The sequence below is a fragment of the Zeugodacus cucurbitae genome, chromosome 2, assembly GCF_028554725.1.
Source record: "Zeugodacus cucurbitae isolate PBARC_wt_2022May chromosome 2, idZeuCucr1.2, whole genome shotgun sequence".
NCBI classification, from domain to species: Eukaryota; Metazoa; Arthropoda; class Insecta; order Diptera; family Tephritidae; genus Zeugodacus; species Zeugodacus cucurbitae.
In genome coordinates this window covers 6,107,673-6,123,407 of record NC_071667.1, presented here as the reverse complement: position 1 = coordinate 6,123,407, position 15,735 = coordinate 6,107,673, and the positions used below count along the sequence as shown (strand labels likewise).

General features: G+C 33.3%; 1 protein-coding gene across 2 annotated transcripts in view; it reads left to right on the top strand.

Moving 5' to 3' along the window:
• The window catches only part of LOC105214080 (mucin-5AC), a 39,688-nt gene that overhangs the window by 12,095 nt on the left and 11,858 nt on the right, over positions 1-15,735 (top strand). The gene's annotated exons all lie outside the window — the stretch shown is intronic.

The window sequence follows — 15,735 nt, the reverse complement described above, 5'->3', positions numbered from 1 at the left end:
TCTTCGGAAATGTTGTCTTCCAAAGCTGGAATAGTTGCTGGCTTATTTCTGTAGACTTTAGACTTGACGTAGCCCCACAAAAAATAGTCTAAAGGCGTTATATCGCATGATCTTGGTGGCCAACTTACGGGTCCATTTCTTGAGATGAATTGTTCTCCGAAGTTTTCCCTCAAAATGGCCATAGAATCGCGAGCTGTGTGGCATGTAGCGCCATCTTGTTGAAACCACATGTCAACCAAGTTCAGTTCTTCCATTTTTGGCAACAAAAAGTTTGTTAGCATCGAACGATAGCGATCGCCATTCACCGTAACGTTGCGTCCAACAGCATCTTTGAAAAAATACGGTCCAATGATTCCACCAGCGTACAAACCACACCAAACAGTGCATTTTTCGGGATGCATGGGCAGTTCTTGAACGGCTTCTGGTTGCTCTTCACCCCAAATGCGGCAATTTTGCTTATTTACGTAGCCATTCAACCAGAAATGAGCCTCATCGCTGAACAAAATTTGTCGATAAACACATTTCGAACCGAACACTGATTTTGGTAATAAAATTCAATGATTTGCAAGCGTTGCTCGTTAGTAAGTCTATTCATGATGAAATGTCAAAGCATACTGAGCATCTTTCTCTTTGACACCATGTCTGAAATCCCACGTGATCTGTCAAATACTAATGCATGAAAATCCTAACCTCAAAAAAATCACCCGTTAGTATATGTTAAAAATGCAGCGCAACACCATGTCAGTGGAATACATATGTACCTAAATACTTAGTATATATGAAGAAAATGGTGTTATGAAATATCATACTTACCATCCGTTGTCTGACTATTAATCTAACATAACTTTGCCGCCAGCCAAATGGTTTGTACAATGCAGTAAAAAATACAATTATTTCTGTCATTTGTGAGTTCATTAAGGAAGAGTAAACTTTATGAAAAAGCTACATTCACCCCGAGTAACATAGGCTATATTTGTTTGCTAGAATCCCAACTTTCAGGAAATAGTTATCGGGACTCCGTGAATCTTAATCTGAAACTGAAAATCGTCCTGCAAGTCATTCTCTTCACATCGCAATCGTGTGCTAGAGAGAAGTGTAACGAGTGCTCGCAGCTGCTTGCTGAACAAAATTTCAAAACCTGCCAAGTACGCGCTTGAGAGTCGAGTACGGAGCGTGTGCAGCGGCTAGAAGAACAAAATATTACAAATATACAAGCTCGCACTAGGACGTCGATCAGAGAGAAATACAACGGACACCACAGACTAGAAGTCAAGTTTTAGCTCATTACAAATAAAATATAATTTCATGTTCAAATTTTTTTTAATTTTACTTTTTTAAAATGAACCCACGCAAGAAACGGCAAAGTACATACATACATAAGTGTGTAAAAACTTATAACTTTTGAAATGTTTGTTTAAACCCGTGCGAAGCCGGAGCGATCTGCTAGTAATAGTATAAAAAATATTAAATTTTCCTACAAAATAAATATGTATTCAATAAAGTGAATTAAAAATTTCGAAATCTAATAAACCGAAGAGTAAAATAAATAAATTTTCTTTCTAATTTTTAAGTATAAAATATTATTTAAGGTTAAAAACGTTTGCATGTACAAAACCTACAACCACTTTTATATATTAAAATGTCTTATCCCTTAAATATCTAGTAAACTGATATTTCAGTTAAACAAATGCTAAATTCAATTTGTTAGTTGCGTTACTACTCTGTTGTCTCAGTTTATAGCGAGATTTTTGCATGTTGCATCATCTGCAACCCACATTGTATCAGCACACCTATACCCGCTTCGCTACACTCAATAAATGCCGTCAGCGGGCCATCAAACAGTGGATATTTTTATACCGACGAAAGCATCACCGTCACTTGCATAAACACGTATGTACATATGTCTGTAATGATAGAAATATGCGTAGATCCATATGTGACACTTTACCACTAGGTAATTTTTCTATCCACATACAGTCAGCGCCATATTTCATCGTACGGTACTCTAAAATGAAAATTTCCGTTTTTAATCCACTCAAATGAAAAAAGTTCTTCTATAGATAAAAGAAGGCTTGGAAATAGTATAATTTATATGCAAATTGATGGAATATATTTCAAAATAAAAATGATAAATTAAAAAAAGCTTAAACTGAACACAATTTTTGCGTCATATTTTATCGTACGTTACACATTTGTATAATCAATATCTTTATTATTATGTTATACGCGATACATTTGTTTAGAAACTTAAAATATAGTAGTTTGTGGGTCTTTCATTCTATTTAGCATCGAAGAGATGAGTGTAGCTGTAAAAGTAGCCGGTATTTTGTTCCACTCTTCTATTAAGCCTTTTTTTTAAGTGACTCATAATTGTATGTTTTTAAAGATTCTTTTTCATATAATCGCTTAAGTATTCAATGGGATTTAGGTCCGGGCCTTGTGGAGAGGTGTGAAGCTGTTTCGCGTATTATATAGCATTCATTCGCGAACCAAATATGCAGTATGCTTTGGGTCGTTTTGTTGTTTTAAAACATAAGCATCAGTTAAGCCCATTTTTTTTTCAACTGACTGCTTTAAATTTTGCTTCAAAATTTCTAAATATTGTTCATTGTCAATTTTTCTTCTAATAAAGATCGGCTTTCCAACTCAAGAAACTATCATGCATCCCCTAACAATCAAGTTTCTTAAACCATATTTAACAGTACTTCGCAAATTTTTAGTAAGAAGCGTTGTGTCCGGTTTTCACTAAACTTTTTATGGTCCATCATCGCCGAAAAGATTAAATATGCTTTCGTCTGTGAGAAGCACTGTCTGTCAAATGTCAATACCCTTCTTCAAGTGCTGATTTGCGAAAGTTATACGTTTTCGACTGTTCGATTCAGATATAGGCGGTGCTCGTCGCGCTGTTGGTGACGATAATTTGAGGATAACCATTACGCCAAAATGTTTTCTGAATTGTATACTTGCTCAACCCTATTTCCGAAGCTTTTTCCACTTCACTACATATTTCTGAACAGCTCACACGGCCATTTTTTCGTGCCATATCCCTAATTATATCCCTCATTAAGTGTTCGCGCGCCTCTCGATCCATTTTTTTATTCTCCATTTTAATTTTTATAAACAAATAGTATGTGCTGTATTGTAAACTTATATTTAGAGGTAGTTTTATCAATTTCGCTCATTGATTTTGCTTCTTTTCGTTATTATATCACAATTTCTCTAAAATCTGAGGAAGCTTCATATCTTTTCTCAATTATTGTCAAAATAGGAAATAACCACTGGTCCACTTCACAACACGTGATAAACTGCTTCCACTTCTATGTTGAAGCTATTTTGTTTTAAAATGATAACAAGAAATCCTTAAAAGTAAGGATAAACAATGCCGTACGATGAATTATGACGCACCAACTTTGAACATTAGGCCAATTTTTGAGTTTTTACATTTAGTTTGCAAATAATTTTTATAACTGGAATATGAAATATATTTTGTTTTTTATTTTGATCAGTTCATAGAAGAAGTTTTTTCATTTAAATGGATTAAAAACGGAAAATTTGATTTTAGAGTGCCGTACGATGAAATATGACGCTGACTGTACATACTTATTTATTCTTTTATTACTCATTTGTGTGACAGTTTTAGCGTACATTTGCATCGTTTGACACACTCTCGAGCGAGGAAAAACAACAAAGCGGCACAAAACAACAAGTGACAACAGTTGACTCGCATGCCATAATAATTGTCATAAAAAATTTTACGCAATACAAAAGATACATTTTTTTCTGCACGCATTCCTCACCACAAGCGGTACAATGGATCTGTAACACAATTATGCCAACTCGCATGCAATTATATGCACATATCTGCGAGTTCATACATAGTTTTGTTATTATTTGCAGTTCATTGGCTTTGTTGGTTTGATGGCTTCGTCATCGATATCATCGACATAGTTGTTGCTGCTATATTTGTTGTTCTCCTGTTGCCATTCGGCATTTACCATATATGTACATACATACTGATATAAAGATACATAAGTATGTACATACTATTGTTTGTATTTCTAGATTTAGTGTTGGTGGCGCAAGAGAAGCCAATCACCTCACTCCTACTACTATTAGTATGACTTAGTTGTTTACCCAGTTATGACTAGTTACTTCTTCAATTACAACCGAGATATCGAATAGCATTGCATATATTAAGCGTTCTTATACATCTTTCTTTGATCTGTCGTTGATTTGACTTGACTTAGTTGTGCAACAGTGCGAATCGTCAATGGTTAGAAGCCGCCTTTTCACGAAATTCTCCAAATTCATTACGTTACAAATATAGTATGTGCAATATGTTTGCATATACAATGTATAACAATAACAAGTAAGGAAGGGCTAAGTTCGGGTGTAACCGAACATTTTATACTCTCGCAATTTATTGATGTAATTTTATAAAGACAACACAATTCGACCCATATATTCGGCATAAAGTTCAATAGAATAACGAAAATCATCATAAATAGTATATGGGGACTGAGGTAATTCCTAAACCGATTTCACTCGTTTTCACCACCAAGATACAATGTATCGAAGACTATACGCTCACTTAATTTAATATTACTTATAATTAGGTATATGGGATCTGGGGGAAGTTATGACCCAATTTTTACCATTTCAGGTACAGAGAGAAACTGTTATAAGAAAAAAATTCAGAGGGAATGAATTACATTAAAATATCTGAGGGATTTACCTATATTTTCGGTGAAAAATTAACCTTAGGCACTGAGTTCTTCATGTTTGATATCAGGGGCCTTGAAAAGTCATGGTTCGATTTTGACAATTTTTCCACAAGTGATGTCACAGCTCAAATACAGTATTTGTGTAAAGTTTTATTCCGCTAGCTTCATTGGTTCCTTATGAATACATTATAAAGTGAACGAATCAGATGGAATTCAAAATTGGGTTATATGGGAAGTAGACGTAGTTGTGAACCGATTTCGCCCATATTCCACCCGTGTCATCAGGGTGTCAAGAAAGTGTTATGTACCGAATTTCATTGAAATCGGTCGAATAGTTCTTGAGATATGGTTTTTGACCCATAAGTGGGCGACGCCACGCCCATTTTCCATTTTGTAAAAAAATCTGAGTGCAGCTTCCATCTGCCATTTCTTATGTGAAATTTAGTGTTTCTGATGTTATTTGTTAGTGACTTAATGCACTTTTAGTAATTTTGAACATAAACTTTGTATGGGAGGTGGGCGTGGTTATTATCCGATTTCCACTATTTACGTGGTGTATGATGGGGTACGTAAGGGAAACGACTGCAGAAAATTTGGTTTGTGTAGCTTAATTGGTTTGCGAGATATACAGAAAAAACCTATTTGTGGGCGTGCCCAAGCCCCTTCTCCAAAAAAATTACATCCAAATGTGCCCCTCCCTAATGGGATCCTATGTTCCAAATTTCATTTTCATAACTTTATTTATGGCTTAGTTATGACACTGTATAGGTTTTCGGTTTCCTCCATTTTGTGGGCGTGGCAGTGGACCGATTTTGACCATTTTCGAAAGCAACCTCCTCAGGGTGCCAAGGAACATGTGTTCCAAGTTTCATTAAGATATCTTAATTTTTACTCAAGTTATCGCTTGCACGGACAGACGGACAGACGGACGGACAGACATCCGGATTTCAAATCTACTCGTCATCCTGATCATTTATGTATATATAACCCCATATCTAACTCTTATATTTCTTGGTGACACAAACAACCGTTATGTGAACAAAACTATGATACTCTGTGCAACAGGTTGCGAGAGTATAAAAATAACTCAAAGTGGAAATGGAAACATAAATGGCTGCTATGAAGATCTTATAACACCGTTAAAAATTCTGTTTCAGAGTAATTCTTCCGAGAATATTGGGGTATATTAAAACATGAGTTGGACTATTAATCTAGTCTACACTCTTCGGAACTTTTATCAGCCCATAATCTTTAAAGTTTTTAAAGTCCGGAGAATTGTCTACAATTTCCTTCAACGGAGTTCACGAGTCAACAAATAGTCGATTATTATGTTATATCGTGTTCTTATGCGTAAATCCAGAATCATCTGGGTAGATGTTAGACACCGATTTTAAAACATTGCGATTAACACACAACTATTTTAAATGTGGAGCAAATAATTTTTTTTTTAACATTTTATGATCAAAAATCCTATTAAATAGCACTCACTGCCTAAGAATGCCACAATCTCTTGACGATCTTGCTCATTCATAAATAAAATAATATGAATTAAAATAATATATAAATATTGTCGAAAATTATTCATTAATTTTGTTTGTTTCTCTCTCTTTGCAGGTAAGCAATTCAAAAAAATAAAAATAGAACCAAAGAAATATATTCAATTATGATTTATGGATGGTATGTATTGATTTGAATGTAAAAAAAATTTGAACGAAAAAAAATCAAAGAGTGGTGCACGTGATCATAAACATGAACGTTTGTTCATATTAGTATAACCTAATGTATATATATACATATATATTTGGCGTAGGAACCGCTTTAAGCGATTATAGCCGAATCCACCAGAGCGCGCCACTCATTCCTCCTTTTTGCTTTTTGGCGCCAACTGGAAACACCAAGTGAAGCCAGGTCACTTTGCACTTGGTCTTTCCACCGGAGTGGAGGCTCTTCCGCGGCTTCCTCCAGCGGGTACTGCATCGAATACTTTCAGAGCTGGAGTGTTTTCTTCCGTCCGTACAACATGACCTAGCCAGCGTAGCCGCTGTCTTTTTAATCTGTCTCTTTAATGTTCTACTTGAACGATTTGATTGCTTGAGGTTATTTTCATTGCCTAAGTAGTCCTGAAGTTTGAATATTTCCAGGAAATATTGCCCTAACTTTGAGGACAAAAATTACCCCGAGAAGTCAGATTATTTAGCATGTCAATTGTTGTTTTTATGACATATCCATCGCCTAAAATAAAGTATTCCATCCAAAAGCCATTGCCTAATACAGTATACTCTCGAAAAGTAAATTCTCAGAAAGTAAATAATAATTGCGGAAAAGTATCCGCACCTTAATCACCTTTAAGATTACACATGCACCTCGAAAAAGTAAATTTTTTAATTTACTTTTCAGGGAGTGTAATAAAAAATTCGAAACGAAGCAAGTAGCGTTTTTTTCGATGTTGCAAAAACACTTACTCTCTTGTTTATCGCGTCTTTTTAGTAAATAAACTCTCCTTGATCCACTGGTTTAAAAATGAAAACGATGCAAATCAGGTGTCAGACTTTTCGAATTGTCGTACAAAAATGGTCAGAAAATATATTGCAAAAGAAAAAAAAACAAAAGAATAATCAAGATTTTTGCTCTTCATAGTTAATATATATGTATGTATGTAAATGTAAATATGTTTTTCATGTAAATCCATATGTTTTATTGAAGCAAGTAAATGAATAAATTTTTTAAGTTTAAAAAATGCATTTAATATTATAAAAACAGATAATTTATGTATATATTTGGAAAAGTAAATTACCCAAAATACCAATCGATTTACTTTTCGAGAGTATACTGTAGTTAGCATTGGATCCGAAATATATTTTTAATTTTACCCAATGATCGTACAAACGCATATATAACATATTACTTATTTACTCAAAGGGTCGATGATTCATTTTTCTTATTGAAATTTGAAAGAAAAAAACAATAATAAATGATTCTTATTTGAGAGATGGCAATGGATTTTTGGAAAAATTTTAGGAGTACATTCTAATGTAAATACAGTAGAACTTCCATAACACGAACTCTAAAATTGGCAATAGAAGACGAATTTCATACAAATTTCCTTTCATAAATCGAACTTTTCGAACAAGGCATAATACAAAATTTAAAATTTTACCATTGTGGCAGAATTTTAAAAGAGTCGCTCTATATCACATGGAGGCGAACAAAAAATGGATTACATAAATCATGTAACTAAGACCTGTGATACAGACGTCAAGACCCAAACAATAGTAAACTGCAACAAACAAAATTACAGAATACATGTTTTAACATACATATGTACATAAAACTTTATGTGAAGGAAATACATAAAATAAAAATACACCGACAGGCAACTGTAATAAAAATTTTATTATATAAATCTATATTTTACAGCTTTTTGAAAAATTGTATGTTTTAATGAAAATTCTATAACTCTAAGTCCCTCTAACTCGAAGTTTTTTTTGATTATGATGATTCGAGTTAGAGAAGTTATACTGTATATACAAATATAGCAATTGTAAAACAGTCCTCCTGTATGCATATTTGGTAAACACATGACCTTATAAGGATAAGCTGTCCGTTTTTTCTCACTATTGCGTGCTTGCAAATTAATTCAAATTATTCAGTCACCCTTTAAAACTTGGAATCTCACGGAACTTACACATTATAGAGCTGTCGTGTTCAATACCAAACTTGACGTATTACTTAAACATAAATTAGTATGTATTATATTTACTGAATTATGAGGAAACAAATTCCCATACATATATAAGTTTTCATGTAAACACCGACAGGCAACTGTAATAATGAGCTGTGTGAAATTCATAAAAATAAAAGCAAAATTAATTCATTCATTTCATGTCAAATTTATGCACCGCAAACGGATTCCGCAAGTGAATCTGCATTAAATCGAAATAAGGAAGAGAGAGAGAAAAAGTAGCGTATAATATAATTAATATGTACTTTTTTTTGCATTATGTTTGCTTTAACGCAAACCAAAAACAACAATAAGGTAACATGCATAAGTTTAACGGCTTACGGTAGCAAAATATTCTGCCACCAAGCCGAGCACCGTTGCACACCGTTGCATATCAACCGGAAGAAGAGTAGTGAACGAAAACATTTTTTGCAACAGTGAACAGACGAGAACGTGAGAACCTTTGACAGCAAATGCAACAATACGCAATACAATCAACACAACAATAGTGTGCATGTACATATGTATTTATACAGTGGCACAACTGTATTGTAATGAACACACGCGATATATATACACAGATGCATAGCAATACATGCTGAGTTGCATGAAACCACAGATATTTACATATGTACACGAAATATGCGATAATGCTGCTGCCGCCAGGAAAAAGCTGATGTGTGAAAGATGCAGCCCAGAAGCATGGCAACCCATAAAGTTCAAACAATATTTGCACTTTCTTCTTGCTCTATATGAGATTGGTTTTTCCTACCAAGAAACGCCTAGCTTCTCCACACACAGCGGCAATCTTATGACCGCGAATGACAGCTTGCAGACTTTTCAGGAAAGTTGTGTTGGAAATTAGTTTGACTTTGAGTACAACAAAAACTTGGAACAGAAAAGACTATGTAAAATGAATGAATGAAATGTGTTGTGTGTCGGAATGTAATGTGAAATTAAATAAGGGTCGTGTCGTTGGCCGCCTCAGCTGATGCATGCGATTGCAATGAAATGTTGCGTTTACTTGTACTTTAGACCACTTTCAATGTTATTTGCTTACTCATTGTTGTTGTTATTGTTGTATTATTGGCTTTTGTTTTAGCGCAACGGCAAACCACAAGCATAACCGCTAAGCCAAGCAAATACCTACCACAAAGAACGGATAAAGTTATTAAGACTAATTATCGCTTGAATGATGTCGTTGCTTTTATTGCATTGTATATATTATATATTTTTTTTATTAAAATTGTAGATAGCAGAGATACATATAACTTTTACTATTAAAATTAATAAAAACTAAAAGTGAAACGTCCGCTTACATTTAGAGAAGAATTTATATATAAGCCTCATCGGCATTTTCGACAGCTAATAAAATACATATATGTAGGTATATTTTATGAAATTTGGTTTTTATTTTTATTTAAATACTAGCAGACCCTTCCACACGTTTTTATGGCTAAGGTATACATTAAATTAGTAAATCTTTCAATGCAGAGAAAAAATTCTTACGCATAAAGACGAAAAGTTATAGCCGATAAATTTTAAAATGATTGATAGGCATTAGTGTAGATCTGTGTTAAGCGTAAATTATAATAATTTGTAAAACTTTGATTTTTTTAATCGTATATTGGAGAAAGTAACAAATGACCAAATTTCTTGGCTTTGGTGACGATATTGATTATCTTCTTCACAGAATTTATGTTTCGCAGCATGATGACAACTCACACTACTTTTAATTGCAAGTGAGTGGGGATAGTCCAGCAATTTAAAATAGTCTGTGGGATAATACGTCATCCTGGTTTGTAGCTGTGTCAACTCTCCTTTAACGAAATTCTAATTCAATCATCCATTTATGTTTATTATATTATGGTTTCATGTCAGAAAAAACACGATCAATAAGCTCCTCTTTCGAGGCCATAAAGTGACAGAAACCCGTTAAAAATGTTATTAATCCATCGAGATGACAACTGTGTCGCTACCATTTTCAACTATTTCTGCAATCGCAGTATGATATTGTTGGAAAAATACTCGTATGTTATTTGTTAATTGGCGATTATTTATGTGTCGCCACAAATTAAATGATTTTAGGCATGTGATTAGTTTGTCAGCAACACTTGATCCAGGAATAGTCTGGCGAAAATCACCTGCCAACAGAATCATGGCTTCACCAAAAATATTTTCGTTGACGCGTAAATCTTTTTAAGTCCGGTGCAGTATCTCCAGCGACTTGAATATCTGGAAAATCTTCTTTATAGCTCTTTTTTTGGCGATTTTGCAGACTGGTGTCTCGTTGATTTTCATTTTAGGAGTAATTTCAAGGCCGAATTGCCGTTTGTCTGTCTATTAACAGGTGCCAAGTTGGCCCTATTCCCATTATAACTGGGCGTTGAAAATTATTGAAAACGGTTCAGGAATTACCTCAACCCTCATGTACGATATATGCTGATTTTCGTTATTCTATTGGACTTTATTTCAAATTGTGTGTAATAAAATTACATCAATAAATTGCGAGAGTATAAAATGTTCGGTTGCCTTTCCCTACTTGTTACAAATTGTTTTGGGCTATCGACACAGCCTTATACAATTGAACAATGATAAAAATTTTTTAACAAAGCAACAATGACAACTTTCAAAATATTATTATTATTATTTATTTATTTTTTTTAATAATTTTGTTGTAAATTCAAATAAAATCATCTTCTTGTTATCTTCCTCACAATTTTTCGATATATACTTACTTTCTAATCCTTCCCTGATCTTCCATAAATATTTCAAAACTAAAATTAGCTAGATCGGTTTGGCCCTTCTTGACTTTTTTCGAGACTAACGACACAAATTGTTTGTATGGGTGATTAGAAAATTGTGGATTTACGACTTTTTCAAGCAATTTTTCTAATTTTTCTCTCCGTAAGAACCATCCCGGTACCTCTAAAAACATTCTAAACAAAGAATTTGCGAAATCGGTTCAGCGGTTCTCGAGTTATGCGCTTAGCAACACATTTTGCGATTCATTTTTATATTATAGATTATCTTCAATTTTTGTATATAGTATATACATATACAATATGTATATACATATGTAATTTTTATTTTTGTTAATTTTACGCAAACAATTACGCACAATGCTTTCACTCAAAGTTTATTGTATTGACATGGGGGGCACAATTATCAGTCACCTAAAATGTTTAATGCGCGAAACGTTTTTCGTTTAACACTATATTTATTTATCAAACATACATAATTCTCTCTTCTTGGATTTCGAAATGAAAATATCTCGTTTTCGTGTAGAAAATTGTTAAATACTCTACTTTGATATGTCAGTCGATCGAGATCAGGTGGTGTTACTAATTTTTGCGGGCGCGATGGTGTCAGAGGAGCTTGAAAAAAGAGCAAAAGCCAAGGGTATTGTTAAATTAAAAGCTCATTTGAGTATTAAAAAAAGAAAAAAAAATGAAATTCGTGCGATTTTGCAATATTTCGTAAATTAAAAATTGAAAAAAAACGAAATACACATACATATATAAATAAAAAGCACCCGCTTGCAATGTAACAACTTGGCATTTGTGTATTCAAGTCTTTTGCGTACCATATTAAAATTATCGCCCAGCCCTTGCTCTTGCTCCAGCGCGAGCGCCTTCTTCGACGTATTTACCATATAGCCAAATGATAGACCATTATACCAAAAACACTATACTACAACAAATATATAAATATATTGTTAACAATTCATGCGCAGCATTGCGAATGAGCGCCCAATAATTCCCGATCCTACAATTTACTCCACGCACAGCAGCGCAATTTGATTGCTAAATCGAATAACTTACAAGCAACAAGCTAGCACAGACCGCCCGACTTTGGCCCGACTTAACCAAAACTTTACAACCAACATATACACACATACATATATCAACGACTGAGTGTGTGTGTATGTTCATTGGCATTCGCGTGGAGTAGTCGTCGAGGTAGATATCTCCATGGCTGAGGTAGATTACTTGCGAAACTGTAGCGTGTATGCCTCCGTTGGGTGCCCCTGGCTGCCGCTGGTGCTGCCTTACGTGTTGCCAGTTTGTTTACATTCATAAATTTCTGTTTACGTGCATGCTCAGTTGCTCGGTTTTTTTCACTAATTTATTTACACTTTTTATTACAGTGTATTTGTTAATTTTTTTCATAACTTTTTTTTGTAGTTTTATTTTTATATCATACATGCCGAGCATTTTTCCCAATTGGCGTTCGATTTTCGAAATGTTACAATGGCTTCACATTAAGTATTTATTGCCACAAGTGATCTTTAAGTATGTAATCATGATAATTATTTGTATGCATATGCTCAGGTGAGTGTAGTAATAAATAATTTGTGTGAGCATTCTTTGCGAACACGTCTTCATTGGTGGCGATTAACACAAACGTTTTATCGATGGCATCTCTGCTCTGCTCTGCTCTACTGCAGTGTCGGCGATGTTAATGGGCGAACTTTGAAAGGTTTTAGACTGCATTACATTTTACCTCAAAATAAATAAATTATTAAGACATCGAAAGTACAACTAAATATTGTAAAATAGACAGTATAACATTATCCATAGTCGCAAAATGTTGATCGAAAATGACTTTGTTTAAATAGATTTCTGTGTCAATCTGTTTGAAATCTCTAACATCAGTTTCAGTTTGAATTTACAAACACACCCCATGCACCAGATCTTCCAACCGAAAACTGAGATAGATCTTTACGCTGCCGTTACACGGGAAATAACTTGCTTTCAAGTTGATCACATGAACTAATTGTCAAAATTGACATACATAAATTGAAAGCCATGACATAGGCTACAAGCAACTTGATATTCAATTATTGTTACAGAGATGCCGTCGTAAAGAAGACTGCTTCCATTTATCGCCAAAATTGATTCATAAGACTTTATTTTTAAATAATTCTTTAGATACGTCAGAATAATTCACTTATTTCAAGTTTATTCGTTATTGATTTTAAAATTTTGATACTTGTAGTTTGAAAATTGGAGAACTCTATACTCAGCTAATCATTTCTTGATCATCAACTTGAAACGCTTCTTGCCTGAAAAAAATTAGACCCTGCCTTGGAAATTAATAACGAAATCATAGACGAATTACTTGTATACAACAAACAGGACCTTTGTTCTCGATTCAACTTTGCGAAAGCTAACTTCAAAAAGATTAATTGTGAACTTTCTAAATTGACTTGGCCTGATTACAGTGGTAATATTGAATTAAATGTATCACATTTTAATGAAACAATTTTTAATATTTTTAAAAGATTTGTTCCGAAATGTTTTATTACCAAAAGAAGAAGTTCAAATTTGTGGTATTCGAATGAGCTACATATGTAAATTAAAAAATAAAAAAAGCTCGTGATTTTAAACTTTATAAAAAAAACTGGAGCTCTTGTTGACTATTTAAAATATTCTAAATTGCATCGACAGTTTGAGGAACTTAACAAAAAATGTTATAAAAACTACATAATCAAAGTAAAAAATAATATTATTCGTAATCCGAAATTGTTTTATGGTTTCGTTAACTCCAAACGCAGGATTTCCAATTTTCCGTCCGCGGTGAAATATAAATCAACAATGTCATTTGACAATTATATTATTTCTAATATGTTTGCAGAATTCTTCAAATCCAATTATTGTTCAAACTACCCTATGAATGTGCCATATCATCAAGTGTTATGTCCGAGTACTGTAATTAATACACCAATTAGTTCTGAAACAGATGTCTTAAATTATTTAGTTACGTTAAAAAATTCGTTTAAATATGGCCCTGATATGATTTTCTCAAGCTTTCTTAAAAATTGTGCAAAATATATCTATCTGCCCTTAACTAAGCTTTTTAACCTATCTCTTAAACAAGTTATTTTTCCGTCAATGTGGAAAAATTCTTTTATATTACCTTTCCCTAAAAGTGGAGTTAGATCATCTGTTGAGAACTATAGGGGGATAGCTAAAATGTCAGCTATACCCAAACTTTTTGAAGCAATTGTCACTGACCAAATAACTTTCTTAATCTCTCCTTTTATTTCATTTTCTCAACATGGATTTTGTAAAGGGAAATCTACAGTAACAAACTTGCTTGAATTTGTAAACTATGTGTCAATGGGTTTTAGGGATAATAAGAATACTGATGTTATATATACAGACTTTAGTAAAGCATTCGATAGAGTAAACCACTCAATTCTTTTGCAAAAACTGGATCTTCTTGGTTTTCAACCAAGATTTCTCATATCTTACTAACAGAAAACAACAAGTTTTATTTAATAATACATTATCCGATTCAATTAGTGTCACTTCAGGGGTTCCACAGGGTAGTCATCTCGGCCCGATTCTGTTCTTGTTGTTCATCAATGATATACCTTCTGTAATTAAGTTTTCAGAAATTTTATTATATGCGGATGATGTAAAACTTTTTAAATCATGTACTTCTCATAACGAAAGGACTGAGTTGCAATCGGATTTAAATAATTTAGTTAGTTGGTGTCACAAAAATGATATGCCACTGAATCTTAAAAAATGTAAAACGATGTGCTTTTCCCGTAGAACTGTTGATCTTTCTCCCTATGTAATAAATAACTTCAGTTTATAGCAAGTTTTTAGCTTTGTTGATTTAGGAGTTACTATGGACCCTAAACTAAATTTTAATTCTCATGTAAATTCAATTGTCTTAAAAGCTAAAGGTGCTCTTAGCTTTGTTAAACGTTAGTCAAAAGAATTTAGTGATCCGTATATTACTAAAATTATTTTTACAACATTGGTAAGGCCTATATTGGAGTATGGTTCTGTGGTATGGAATCCTAGCTATCAATCCCATTCTGATAAGCTTGAGTCCGTTCAAAAACAATTTTTACTTTTTGCTTTAGGCCACTTACATTGGGATTCAAGATTGAATCTTCCCCCGTATACTAGTCGTTTAAAACTTATAAATCTTCCCACACTCACTAGTCGCAGAGAAATGCTAGGTATAATATTCCTAGTAAAACTTCTGAATGGTTTAGTTTGTAGTTCATTCCTTTTGTCTGATATTAAATTTAATGTCCCATTGCGTTCATCCAGGCAGTTTAGATCATTATTTCTAAAGTCTTCTAGAACAAATTTTGAGTTAAATGAACCATTCCGCCGAATATGTCATGATTTTAATTCACATTCCAGCACATTTGATCAATCTGACTCAATATTTAGCATCAAAAAAACTATTTTGTCTTCTCTTAATAAGTAATATTCAGAAATTTTTAACTTTTTTTTATCAATTTTTAAACCTCAGTTG